A 15,317-nucleotide genomic window follows, 5' to 3' on the forward strand; every position below is an offset into this window, starting at 1 on the left:
CTCAAGTATGCGTTGCATGTACTCATTCTTGGTATTTCAACTGGTCTTGGGTGCAACAGTCTGCCTGGTTGGTAGGAACATTGCAATATAATTTAAGCAGTGAAGTCGTACCTTGAAATTCTGGACTCTGAAGTTGTCTTGAAATGGAAAATAGCCTGACAAACACTCTGAACTAATGGGAAAAGCATCTAGGAATGAAGAACAATATTATCTTGCCTCATCAATCCTGGAAGCAGTATCTTGATGGCATAGCACTACCAGATAAAATACCAGCAGCTGCCCTGCAGCATTGTCCTAATATTACTTTCCCTTTTGGTCATTCCAAAATTCCACAGAGGAGATCTTACTTGGAAGACAAACTGGGAACCCTCTTTGTTGAAGTCAGTATGTTATTTCCCTTCAGCACTAACTTATCCTGATAAACAGGAGACACAAAATCATCATACACCACCTTGAGTCTTTTTGCTAATGCCACTGGTGCCTGTCCCACTCCATTACACTTCAGAAGACGAGACAGTCCAAAGAAGTCTTCAGCACACATATTGATCTATTCTTACCTACATCCAAGAGTGACACGCCTATGAGGAAACCTCCAGTAACACACATGCTTAGCTGACTGGCAGGTGGCAGCAATAAATACAGCTTGCCACACACGGAAGCAACTTTAACAACCTTTAGAGAAGTTGGGCTTTCAGGAAGTTTCCTCCCATTGTCAGGGTAAGTTATCTAAAAAGCCTATAGAAAGACAACACCCAGAAATCTCAGTTCCAGGCATACTTCTTTGCTTATGATACAGTCTAGGGACAACTCTTGAGTCTAGCTAGTGTCTCCACTGCAGAGCATTATACTCTATATAGCTTTGAATACATTCAGATTTAGAGATCATCCCAAAACCCAGTTGAGACAGCCTTTATTTGCAAGGTTAATGAGCATTAGCAGAACTGTGAGGGACCTTAACATTGGAATAGCAGGAGTGCTGTGACTCAGAACGGAGGTGCAGCAACAAAGTTGGGTGGGGAGGGCAAAAGGATTGGAAAAACAGGGCAGGCAGCATGGCCAGGTGCCTGTATTCATTTGTATTTATAGAGTCTTGTGGGGAGCAAGAAGTAATAGTATGGAGGACATCATATTCATGAGCTCTGAGCTCACTTTCTAAGCACAGTAACACATGATTTTCAGCTTTCAGGATACCAGGTTGGTTACTGTCAATTTGATGACATCCAGAGCTGGTGCTGCTGATTTAATACCAGCTCAGCTCTACCTATGAGGCCAAAACTTATTGCCTATCTTCTCGTCTGTGCCCAATGTTTAAAATGTGTATTTGCTTCTTGCAGAGTGAAAGACTGAGAACTCTTGGAGGGTGGAGCTCTCTGTGGACACCAAATGAATGACTTTGCATATTTCTTCTTTTTCTACCCTGCCAAACAAGAGAGTCTTGCCACTAGGGATAGTAAGAGAGTTCAGTCTCCCCAGAGATCCTAGTCTCTTTCCTCTCTTTTGAGAGTAACCATTTTACTAGTGACCATGTCACGCCTGCTATGGTGATAAATGTTGTGATCCAAACACCTGGCTCATTAACAGAAACCATCTATTAATTTCTCAAAAGTCACAAAATAAGTCAGATGTTAGCTACTGCCTTTAAATGCTGCAAGAAAGTGAAACAGTCCAATTCCAAGTACAGCAATACAGATAGCATTCCAGTTACAAAGCTCTAGCTAGACAATTCAGAGATTTGCAAGTAATGATCTGAATTACATATGTCCAGCAAACTATGGGCCAAAAGCAACCGTTACGGAATTGATGGAAACATTCAGAGCTCTAAGGTGGCCTTTGCAAATCTGGGGTAGAATCCTTAGGGTACCTGCGACAACTAATCATTAGCTTTTACTTTTCATGTTCTTGATTACATTCTTAGAGGTTCATATTTGGAGATTTTATCTTTTCCCTTCTCTACCAGATGCTCACCACCCAAAGAAAGAACATCTGGTGGTGATATTTTGTGGTTCTGAGCCTGACGCCTTCTAAAACAATATCATGCCTACTTTTGTGGCTTCTACCAGCCTTTCCAGTCACTGAGTGACATTCCAAAGGATCTTCATTTCAGCATTTTCTGTTAATGGGATCAGGTTTCTCTTCTAATTGTTTCTGATCCCTAGGGAGATGGTATTGCCTGTACAGGTGCCAATGAAGGGCTCTAGATATTTGGTTTTGCCTTTCCCAGAACACATCCGGTGACAGTAGTAATTGTAATAGGTGTTCGAGTAGACTAGTAGTGGTACTGAACACGCAGTCCAAGTAGGAATCTCAGTAATGGGCTATCAGGTTAGACACTGTACAAAGAACATGGAATAAAAAGATTGATGGTGGTTGAAGACTCCCTCCTTCGGGGGATGCAGGGATCTGTCTACCAGGCTAACCTGTTGTCCCAGGAGGTCTGCTGCGTGCCTGGAGCCCGGCTCCCCTGCTGGCCTCTAGGGGCATATCCTGTCTCTGTGCCAGGAAGCTCTGCTAAAAAAACATGCCTTGCCCATTCACTCGCACCCTGCCAGCACTAAACACTGGCAAACTGTAATGCGGCTGCTACTGCCATGTGGCCAATGCATGTTCAGTGCCACTTACATTAGCCACTCCAGGTACTGCTAACAGTTGTTTATTGGTGCTTACCCACTATTGCTCTTACTGTAGCTATGTTATACGTTTCGGCATTTGCCACGCACAGGGCGGGAATGAGTGACCAGGGTGTATTTTTAGTGGCGCGCCCTACAGGCATTAGAGGTAATGTAGGCATGCATCTAGAGGCCTAACAGGGGCCAAATATATCAGTAGCAGCACTGGTTAAGTTTGTAAAGTACATAGAGTCCAGGTATTTCTTTATTAGCATTTTACAGATGGCAAAATTGAGGCAGAGAGGAGAAGTAACTTGCTGAAGTTCACTTACAACTGCAGAGCCTGGAGAAGGGCCCAGAGCTAGACCACATCACTACCCATGTGGGTTACACTGACCATATGACCAGATGCCCACATGAGCCCATTTGTGTCTGGTCTACAGCACAGGCCCTGCCAGAAGAACTTCCCCTATTAGGAATCCCAGGTCCAAACAATCCTAATTTACAGAAGGCCAGTAGTGGCAGGAACAGAATATTCATCTGCCCTCAATACAGTGTCTAGTATATTGATTTCCTAATAACTGGCTCATGTCTGAAGGTGGCAAAGCATTGCCAGTAGCCACTAGTGTCAGTGGGAGTAGAAGGAGCTCATCACCTTCTATCAGTTGGTAATATCTTCTTTGCTGAATACATTAGAAAAAGACAAGGCTTTGTCTTCCCAAGGGTTGGTCAGTCAGGGCTTTGTAACATGACGAAGGGGGTGGCTGGCAGTTTTACATGGACTAGCTGTTCAGCAGGGGAAGTTGTAATCACAAACTGGTTTCATCTGGTTTCAATCATCCCCTTCTTTCTCCCCGCTGAATGTTCCTATTTTCTTGGAATATTTTTCCAACTGCCAAGTGTGTTCCTCTGGCATTACCTTTCCAGCCCACAGCGAACAGGCCTTATGAAAAAACCAAGATCACTACATCAGAGTGGTTGTTTGAATCAATAAAGTGTTATCGCCATTCCGTGTGGCTTTTCAGCTGCCCTAATAGCAAATATGTTCTACTTCTATAGCAGTGAAATGCATCTTAACCTTTCCCAGATCCAGCCCTATGAAATTCAACACAAGCTGATCTGTATCTCTAGAGTCCCTCAGTCAATATGATGCTATCTTGCAGGGGAGAGTGGGGGAGTGTTTGAACAAAGAATGGAGCAGTGTCCCTCCATTCTGGTATCACACTGGAGGAAAGTTTTTTAAAGACGGGCAGAGAAGGAGGTAGAAAATTACCTTCTACTTTATCCCACAGTTTGCTAGGCTATGATCATCAGGAGGTAAGTACATCTATTCTTCCTTCTGACTGGTTACAGTCATAAGAAGATTTCTCCTTCATGCAGTTATCCACATACATATTCTCACTTGTGAGTGTGTTACATGCCCATTTGCTTTGATTGAGAACTTTTGCCTTAGCAGTCCACCCAGGGTGTGCTCCAGTCCTGCCCCTTCTTGTGTGCCTGTGCCAATGGGATAACGGGTGACATGCAGTGTGTACAGCCTGCTTCTCTGTTTCTCTATCTCCTTGGCTGGAGATAAAACATTTCTCTTTTGCTCTTTGCAGCAACCTTAGCATCCCAAGGACATACTTTTTACTTGACTTAGAACCTTTACTGTCCCCAAAAAAATGATCTGAGAGCCTGTTTTCTTCATTTTCTTTTTATTTGTTTTATGCTTTTCTGTTAGCTGTGGTGGCCAATAGTACTTAGACTCCAGTTGGTGCCTTTTTTGCTGTGACTTTCTTCTATTACCTCCTATAGTGCTGCATCATGAAATGCCACCATTTTTGGAGCCCTGTTACTAAAAAAAAGAAAAAAGGAATTTTTTGTGGCCCTCCTTCCCTATAAAAGATCTAAAATAGGGTTTCTGAGACCAGGGTGATCCTACTCTGGGGAAAGCATGGGCTGCTCCAGTCCTTCTGTTTCTGGAGGAAAGAGAGGAGCATGGCAAAGCCCCCTGCCCACTTCTCACACTGGGGACTCTGGAGTGAGGAGCAGGCAGAGGTGTCATAGTGCTACTCTCTCCACTCGGCTCCTGGTGCCAAGGATATGAAGCAGCAGGGCAATGCTTGCTGCCCACTTCTCACAGTGGGGACTTCAATGCAAGGTCATCTTACTACATCAAAGGTATGTCTACACATGTGCCCAACTGCACAGTTGTTACTATACAGTCATTTATTACTTGCTTTAGCAAATACTAAATGACTGCACAGTAACTGCCAGTACTGTGCAGTCCCTGATCCACACCAGTCGTTTCTGACCCTACTGCTCAGTAGCAACAAGCTACTGCTCAGTAGCTCATTGCTACCATGCGGTAGTGGCATCACTGTTCACGCCCAGTGATGCTACGTCACCATAGCAATGAACTATGTCACCATAGTGGCAGATCAAGGACTCCATACTGAAGAGTATATTTGTGAGTTGTTCCTCTGATTTTAGATTTCCTGAAAATGAGGCTACCTGGTGTGCCCTGCCTTTTGCTCCAGAGAGATTCCTAGTCTTGACTTCATCTTGAATGAGTTTTTGATAGCATGGTCAAGCAGTATCCTATATGCATTCCTTCACAGTCCTATAGTCCTGATGGTCCACCACAAGTTTAGCCAGGATCGTGCTATAATTATTCAATGAGATCCCCATGAACAGGACAGTTCTGGTACCAGGATCTTATGCTTCACTTACAGAGATCTCAGAATGCTGCTATTACTTCCAGACCCATTACTCCAAGAAGATGGAAGGATCTCCATCCAAACCTTCGCTCTCAAAGGCAAATTGAAAAAGCTCGGCCAAGTCAGAGATGTTCTGATTCACAGGAAGAAGGAGTCAATTTACCTACCAAAACTGAATGTCTTCTTCTGGTGTTGGGCAAAGAGCATTAGCCTAATCATGTCCCCCATTCCAGACATACTAGACTATGTCCTGAGCTTCAAGCACACTGATCTCTTGGTCAGCTCAGCAAAGGTCCAGCTAGCAGCAATCCTGGCCTTTCAAGCACCAGCTGAAGGAAGACAGGTATTCTTACACCTTCAGGTTCTCCATGGGCTTATCTAAGGTCAAGTAAGGGATCCAATTCTTCAGTGGGACTTAAATCAAGCTGATGAGAATAGTAGTTGAACCGATGATAATGTGTTCCTTCCTACGCATGTCCATAATAATTGCTGTTCTGATGGCAATTACATCAGCAAGATGAGTGGGTGAGATTCCAGCTGACCCCCTGCTTTAGGACCCACCTGAAATTCCTATTCAAAATACTTACATACTTTTATTACATCAGAGCTGAGGCTTTGTTGCATTCAGTTGATATCAAGAGAACTTTGGCCTCTTGTGGAAGCCTCCAGAGCAGATGCTGTTCTTGGCAAAGTGGTCCTACAGTCAGTGTTTGCCTAAGGTATTCCAAGACCTGCAGGTATCTGGACACTGTTTTGAAGTCACCCATAAGTGAGAATGTGTATATATGACCAATTACTTGAAAGATAAAATGAACTTACTCACAAATAACTGGAGTTCTTTGAGACATATTGTCCACATACACACTGCCCTCCTTCACCTCTTCCTCAGAGTCACAGTATAGGATTCTGAGGTTGAGAGGAATCCTCAAGTGAAAAGCAGGAATTGAGGAACTCTTTATCCCCACAGGGCAGGAGCGAAATGAGGAGCATCGTTGCCATTACAGGTGCGGATAAAGCAAAATGTCTTGGATCAAAATTCAGGTATGTGAGACATCCACAATTGAGAACACAGCATATATGTGAACAATAGGGCTAAAAGTACTCCACTTGCTGGTAAGTAACTTTGTTTTCAGAATCAGTCCATGTGTAAATAATCAAGCGATATAGGGATCAGGGGGCTGGTTTGACTTTAGTGTTTTTGTGCTGGGATTATTAAACTGCATGGCAATATGTTTCAGGAGAAATATCAAAGCTCTTCCACTTTCATGTGGAGGAAGCAGCAGCACATGTGAGAACACTCTACCAAAAATTGCATTTTAAATAGAAACATTTCCAATATAGAGGCAATTTAATCTGTGTGCCTGCCCTGGGGTCCCTGACTGACTCCAGGAAGTAAGAGTGCTAAGTGGACTGCTCTTAGCTAAGAAGCAGCAGAGCAAATCTGTGATCTATATCTGGCAGATTCAAAAGTAAGCCCAGACTCAATGTTCCTGAGCTCTGAACCAGTCATTTGAAGGGACTGAGTATAGGCTCTTTGTATCCAAACATATATATCCTTACCATTAATATTGCTGTAATCTGGCCATTAGTAAGTAACAGAAATACGCATTGTATTTTCAGGCTCATTTTTGAAGCAGCTAGTTGCCCTAGGCCTTTGGGCCAGGGAAGGCACAAACAGTTTCCTCCATACAGACATAGCCACACACTATCCACAGTCATAGTTGCTGAAGTTGGGGAACACTGGGACATCTTCTCCCATGAAACTTGGAAGGGTGAAAATTGATGGGAGGGTGGCAGGGAGACTCAACTGTTTAAGAAGTCCAGCTACTCAGAGTGGTAAATGTTGGGCCTAAAACAGTGGCACCCAACCTTTTGACTCTGCAGACCAGTTGAATGGTTCAAGTTTTGTCCACAGGCCAGATCCCATTTGAGGTCAGCACATGGGGTTGGTGTATGAGTGCAATCCAGCACACTGGCCCAACTCCTGGTACCTGGATCCAGCTGTGCACCAGCCCAAAGCCATGTGCTCAAATCCAGCCATGCATTGGCCCGACCCTGTATGCCCAGATCTGGTTGTATGGTGGCTCAACCCAGCAGGCCTGGATCTGGCCATATGCCAGCCTAACCCCACATGCTTAGATCCTGCTGCTCTCCAGCTCAATCCCACCTGCTTGAATCCAGACACTCAGTGGTGCAGTCTGGTGTGCAGGGCCATGTTATCTGCACCATGGGCTCCCTCCAGATCTGGACATTTGCAGCAGGGCAGCAGCAATTAACAATGCCACCACTCCCTTGCCACCATATTTCTGGACTGTTGGGGACTGCATTGGGCTAGTTGATATGGTTCCACCAGACAGATCCAGTCCATGAACTGGGTGTTGATTACCCAGGCCTAAAACAGTAATAATAATCAGAGTCCCACGGCACCCTAAGGTACCTTGAGATTCTTGCAAAGGTGTTATAGAGTGCCATACTGTAGTAGCACTCTTAGGTGTGCAAACATGATTCACAAGATAAACCCAAATATTTCAAATAGGCATCCACAGAGTCAAAACCATTCTCACCTGTTGTAGTTTTCTGAGTTCTTTGCAACTGAAGAACTGCTCTGTCATTTTTCTGTAGTAAAAAAAACCTGAGTGGGCGCATCTACACATACACATTTTCTGTGCAGTAACTGAAATTACTGAGCAGTACAGGTGCATATTTACACATGCATGCCCATACTGCATAGTAAATATGGTGACTTATGCTGATTTGAGCATAAATTTGATACCTGCATCATGCAGGTAGATCATAGTACCTGAGCAGTGTAGATGCCTTACTAAGCAGACACTGTGTGTGTGGACTGACTTGGGACTAACTTTAGACCCAAGTCAATCCACACACAGCATTAATTTGCTTTAATGTCTGCATGTGTAGACACTGGCCTATTCCTGCTTACTGTACAGTAACTTACTGGCAGTAAATTTAAGCTGGCATAAATGCATGGGTAGACACGCCCAGTGAAAACTAACAGCTAGCAGTTTCCAAGGGGTTTCTTGAATTTATCAATGGGTGCCTTGAGTCTAAAAAGGTTTAAGGGCTGAGACTCCAAGACTAAGAATCTAGGCAAGACATTCTGAAGATCTGATTGTTATGCTAGAATAACTCAAGCACCTAAGGCACCCACATGGTAAATCCACAAAAGTCTTTAGGCTTCACAACACTGTGCATTACACTGTATGACTTCAAGGCACTTTGATGCCCAGTTACCACAGCCCCAAGTTACCACCATGTATCCATTATTCTGAGATGCAGATCTCTCAGTAACTCCTGTGCAGACTCCTACAACTCTCAGATAAGTGAGGGAATGCCTAGTCTGTGGATCCTGATGATACTCCAGTAGCTAACTTCTCAGTACTGCCTAAACTGAGGCAGTCTGGGTATGCTGAGAAGAGGATATTTAGGCACTGGAGAGACTTTACTGGATGAAAAGCAGGTGCTTCCAGGTTAGATAGGAACTACACAGGGCCTTGGGGATTTAATTTTGGATTTAGGTACCTAGGGTAGCATTTAAGCTATGCTTAGGAATTGAAGTCTTTTGCTCCATAACCTCATCCATCAGAGCCTGTGGTAAGATAATACTCCCAGCATAAGGAAGGGAGCTTCTCCCAAGGTAACCTAAAAATATCACATTAAAAAACATGGTCCAGAATCAGACCTACATCCCAACTCTCGTTCAGATCCATACTCAGTCCAGCATCAGTTATTATCTAAATTTTACTGATAAATGAAGTCACTTGGAGAATTGAAAAACTATGGGGCAGATTTTGCAGTCTGCTTCTTCTAAAACACTCAAGCACAAGGAAAGGATCTCTACAGGGTCAGAATTATTTGGATATATATTTCCAAAGTGTTTTGGAAATGTTTTGCATTCCTTGCAAGTGCCACCTCAGTTCTACAAAGTTTGTGTCTAGGGATTAATTTTATTCTCTGTGACACTCTCTACACTTCCATGTCATGGAGGATGCTGAGGACATGACCTCTGCAGAAACAGAAAGATTTGAATAGATCTTTGTTGATTTTCCAGAATGAACCTTCTGACATTTGCCCATTCCTAAAGCACTCCTTACAGTTTGCTGGCATTTTTACCAAAGGATTGAATTCACCCTGTGTAAAGGAACCGTCCAATATCACTATACCAATTAAGTCCTTCTTAAAGGCCAGCTACAGATATTACACTTTTACTGGTATAAGTGATCGGAAACCAGTCTGTACCCATAACAGAACAGAAACCCGTCCCACTTAGACTGGTTTAAAAATGGCAGAATCTGGCCTATGATTTGCCCCCACCCCTACCAAATGTGAATATGAGTTCTGTTTGCTGCCAATACAAACTACATCACTTACAGAAAACTGTAACTTAAATCAATTCCGCCTCAGACAAATGTCTGTACCTAGCCAAAATGTCCAAATTAGGTTTAGATGACACAGGCCTTGTGTTGGTTGTCTACAAAGGCATGAAGTTCTCTTGTATTTTCTATTAATTGTCATCATGGTTTATATGGAGAGAATTTTTTTTTCACTGACAGAAGGCAGTGTCTGAACCAAAACTAGAACACAGAATTTTCTAGTTCTGTGTACTACAGTTCTCATCACCAAAGCAAAGACCAACTTGAAGTGCTTTGGATCAGACTTTTAATGGGAAGGGCTCTGGGATTAATTTAAAAGAAAATGAACAATAAAACAGAGTGAAGAGGGTAGAAGTAAATGGGCTGAAATTAAAGAGGGGGATTAAAAGTACTATTGGGTATAAGTGCTAGCATGCAGCTGAACCCAAGTCATGGCTGAGAGAGGCCTCCTCCTGACATCAAACAGCTGTGCCGTTTCATAGAAAACAGGGCCATGTGGAGATCAGTGTCAGGTGGAATAAAACAGAGCAGCAGGCTTCCTCCTTTCATTGAAACACAGGTGGCAAAAGCACAATTCAGTGTTTGATGAATGCAAGCCATCACAGTCTGTACAGATTGGAAGCAAACTGCATTTCTATGAAGCAGATGTTAAAAGCTGGGCCATGTACCCTGAGAAATGTAATTCTGTCCAGAGCACCAGCACAAAGCCTCAGTACCACTTTTGGGTATAACTTTACTGAAGAGTTAACTCACGTGATCAGTACCCAGGTTATCTAGTCCAAGTGTGAACAGTAAGGATACCAAGATACTGTGTCCTTACTGTTGATGCTGGCTCCCATGTGTTTCACTAAGATTTCTGGGAGCATATCCCTTGGTTCTTAGAACTGAAATAAACTGAGCTGCTTACTGATTCTTTATCAGTGAATTGTGGGAGAACTTGTTTGTCCTTCTGGGCACTTGAAAGGAATTGTGGGAATGCTTTCAACCTTTCAGTTTGCTTCCTCACTATTAAGTGAATGGATTATCACCACAAGTTAATGTGGTAACTGAGCTTTTCCTGATAACCCAGGATGGGCCAGCTAGCTCAGAGTTAAAATCACCATTGCATTTGAGCATGAAGGTCTTGAGTCTGAATGTGACCTGACTTAAGAGGGCTTGCTCTGTAGTGAGGGGATATTCTTTTAGGGATGGCATGGTACTTTACTGGTGCCTAGGTCTTGTGCTCGCTTTCTGCATGGAGTTATATATTACCCCTTCACAGAATGAATACTGCACAGACACAATCCCACATGCTGCCCTGCTTTCATGCCCACTCCTGATCTAGAAGGACCACTTAACATAAAATAGGATAGGTCAGTCTCCACAGCCCAATCTCTTAGCAGTCTTTGGTATCTCTATGGAGACTTTATTACATAAGGCAAATGGGGGTTATACTAGGTAGCTAGGGATGGCTGGAGCTTGTTGAGTATCTACTATCATTTCTGCTCCAGTTATTCCACCACAAAGATATCTGCACTCAAGAGCAAGGGCAGACAAAATATGGCCTGCGGGCCAGATCTGGCCTGACAGCCAATTCTATCTGGCCCGCAGAGCCTCTAAACAGCTTAGAAAAATTAATTTTTATCTGCCCCTGGCTACCTGTCCAAGATGACAGGCAGCCAGCAGCAGCGGGACCCAGTGGGAACCTGTGACTGAGCAGCAAGGCTGGCCCAGCTCCACCCTGCCCCTAGCCCCCAGCCCCCCACCCCCCTCCTGTCCTTAGCACCCAGCTGGAAGCCTCTGTGGCTTCTGGCCTCACAGCCCTGGAGCAGTTCCCCCAATTCTCCTGGTCTGAGTGGAAAGTAAGGTAAGACTGGAAAGAGGGAGGGGAGAAACCACTCCAAACAGCCCAGCAGCCGGGAACCCCGTGGTGCTTCCCAGGCCAGGCTGGAGCCAGAGTGGGAAGCAATAGGCAAGGGGGTGGAGGAAAGTGGCTGCAGCAGGGGGGGGCATGAGGAGCAGTAGAGGCTGCAGGGAGTGGCATGCCAGTAGTGGGGGTGTGTGGGGAGCAGGGCAGGAAGTGGCAGTGGCCACGGGGAGCATCAGGGGCTGTAGGGAGTGGCCTGAGGAGCAGCAGGAGCCACAGGGAGCAGCATGGGAAGAGGCAGCAGCACAGCAAATGGCAGGGACCATGGGGAGCAATGTGGGAGGTGGCAGCAGCCAAGGAAAGTGGTGGGGGCTGTGGCGAGTGGTGGGAGCCACAGGGACCAGCGCAGCAAGTGGCGGGGGCCATGGGAAATACAGGGAGTGGTGCAGCAAGTAGTGGGGGCTGCAGGGAGTGGTGGGAGCCATGGGGAGTGGTGTGGGGAATGGCGGGGGCCTCAGGAAGCAGTGAAAGCCATGGGGAGCAGTGCCACGAGCAGCAGGGGCCATGGGGAGTGGCGGGGGCCAAAGGAAGCAGTGCACGAAGTGGCGGGGGCCACAAGGAGCAGCGGGCAAGCATGTGGGAGGGAATGCAGGGAAATGGCAGTGGGGGGTGAGAGCATAGAGCCCGTGCAGGTGCCCTGAGACTGGCAGGGACCCAAGGTGGGGCAGCAGGAGCGCAGAGCCTGGGCATGGGGTCTGTCTGGCTGCATCATGTGAGGCTCTCATGCAGTCTGCTAGAGCTGCATACACTGAAGGCAGCAGCCCGGCCCTGTCTCTCTCTCTCTCCCACCCCAACCACCAAAATCCCACACCCTCCCACAGCCCCCACCCCAACCACTTACACCACACCCACCCACCATACCCACACCCCACCACACACACACACACTCCCCAACCACATCCCGCCACATATACCCCCTTACTGTTCACACACAACATACAGTAAGACTGTATTTTGAGCTATTATGCAGTCACCTCTAGATACACTTCATAAGCACATCAATCAGTACAAAAATATCTTTAAATTAAATGAATATAAGTTATAGTAGATGTTTTATTTTTTGTATATAATGTGGGTTTTTTTCTGATTTCAAGATTGTACCACCCTTCCTCCCAAAAGGAGTACTTCTAAGGCAAAGGGAAAGACTTCCAGTGGCAAAAGTCAGGGGTTGGGGGCAGGACTTCCAGTCCCAGTATGGCAATCATGGGCAAGGCAACTGTCAAGGAGCAGGGCTATCCATGCAGCCCTTGACAGCTCCCCATAACTCGGTAAGCAGCCCTCCGCCAGAAATAATTGCCTCCCCCTACTCTAGAGAGCTGATGTTGAACCAGCTAGTTGGCCTCTGTGTCAGCCAAGTATTCTTCCATGCCAAGGGAATCCTTTGCTGTGTATTTAAGGTAGAAGGCAGGGCAAAAGAACACAGACTAACTTGTTCAGAAAAACATAAGCTTTTGTAGGTGACAGCCTACTTCCTCAGATGCTATTAATGTCTAACTTTATCCCAAGTATGCAGTTGGTCCAATAAAAGACATCACCAAAAATCCTTTTCTTATAATTCTGGGATATTCATAGCCACAGCACCACTCTAACACTGCTGTATATGTTTCTAATTTAATTAGTCTATAAGGTATCACCTTACCCTCCTTCTGCCTGACTTCAGACTCACACAGCTAACTACTCTGTGTATTTAAGACATCTTTTAGTGATCTCTGATTGTTAGGACTGAGAAGTGGGGTTTAATATGGACCAAGATATGACCCATTTACAGCTCTAAGGGGGTTTGGTGTAAGGTGGCCCACTGTCACCTGAATCTGTTTTGGAAATCTGCTCCAAATTTGGTGCCATACTTACATTGGACAGCTAGTTACCATTGTCAGAACATGGCTCCCTCCTTTCCCTCTGGTTCATGGATACCAATTTGAAATCTCACCCAGGAGGAATGCTTTAGATGCCAAGATGATAGGTGTCTTAGAATACTTTGGAAAGTAATTCAAAGTTGATTTTTAGCCTGTTGTAATGTCAGACCCTGCCAGTATACAATCAATCTGGCCAAAGCCTGCACCAGGAATAATTAAGGTTGCAATGAACCCAAATGGCTCTTGAAACTACTGCTGCAATAGTTCATTACAGTTCTTCCAGAGCACAATGGGAAAAGACAGGCTCGAGCCAATGCTTTCATCTGGCTATCAATCATCATTATGTCGTAAATTGTCAGGGTGAAAGAGGGCACAGCTTTGAGTAGTGGGCTGATGGAAGTTCTATGACCTGGGGGCTTTCTTAAGCTAAAGGCTAATTAACCACAAAAGAGTCAAAGGTCTGCAACTCTAACACGTTAAAACAGCGTGGTTGCCTCTTTAGGTTCTATTGTGTAAGTAAACGTTAATTCTATTAAGTGTGAATACATCTAACACAATCTTTTGGTCCCCTTCCCCTTAATTTTCATATCTTGGGACTTTCTTCTCTGTGTGCTATCACATCAAGCTTGGGAACCACAGCTCTGCCCAACACAAATCATCAGTAAAGCAAGTCACATCTGAAAGAGGAATTCTTGACATTCTTCTTCCTAATCAACTCCACCCTACTAATCACATTAGCAGCAGAAAGTATATTTGATTAGAATAGTCCTGAATAAACAAGCACATAGTCTAAACAATGGTGTGTGAATGTTTCACAGTGGCCATGGCACAGTTGTAAAATTATCTAAATCTATGTAATGAATCTTTGGGCAATCGTGGGAAACCTAGAGATAGAAAAGGGGAAAAGTACAACTGCGTTTGCCAATAAAAATAACAACAGTTAGACAAACTTGAGACCTGCTTCAATAAATGCTAAATAGTTTTTGAAGCTTAATTTGTCCAGGTTGGGATAAAATTCAAATCAACAAACCAGTGCTCTTCTATGAGACCTAATCCAAAAGCTGTTAAAATCAATTGTTTGTTTTCCATTGACTCTAACTGACTTTGGACTGGGCAAATACTGTGGGCCAATACTGAGCTTTACCAGAAGAAGCAACACCTTATTTTGACCCAGCTCCACAGCGTCTGTATAAATCACACACTTCAGCTAGGCTTTTTGGTGCTTTTATTCAATAGCTGATTTGATCAGCTATTAGATAAAAGCACCAAAAAGGCCCCACTGAAGCACCAAATCTTTGCAAACATTGGGTGAGCTGGGTCAATCTAACATGATGCCTCTTCTGGGCATGTGCTGGGCTTGGCATAGGGGCACCCTGAGTTTAAAGCACCATTTTTTAGTGGGGAGGTTATGTTTCTAAGTAGCCATAGTTAAAGAAATGGATGAAGATTTCAGAGAGCTTGGTTTAGCTCCTGACTGCTGCAGATGTCTTTCATAGTTTCATAGTTTGGAGGGTCAGAAGGGACCTGAGCATATCATCAAGTCCGACCCCCTGCCATGGCAGGAAAGAGTACTGGGGTCAAATGACCCCGGCAAGGTATTCATCTAACCTCCTCTTAAAGACCCCCAAGGTAGGAGCCAGCACCACTTCTCTTGGAAGTTGGTTCCAGATCCTAGCCGCCCTGACTGTGAAGTAGCGCCTCCTGATATCTAGCCTAAATCTACTCTCTGCCAGCTTGTGACCATTATTTCTTGTCACTCCTGGCAGTGCTCGGGGGAACAGGGACTTCCCCAGTGCGTGCTGGTCCCCTCTGACTAGTTTGTAACAGGCCACTAGATCCCCCCTCAGCCTTCTCTT

This window comes from Gavialis gangeticus, unplaced genomic scaffold (genome assembly GCF_001723915.1).
Source record: "Gavialis gangeticus isolate Ggan-Ray unplaced genomic scaffold, GavGan_comp1, whole genome shotgun sequence".
Lineage (NCBI taxonomy): Eukaryota > Metazoa > Chordata > Crocodylia > Gavialidae > Gavialis > Gavialis gangeticus.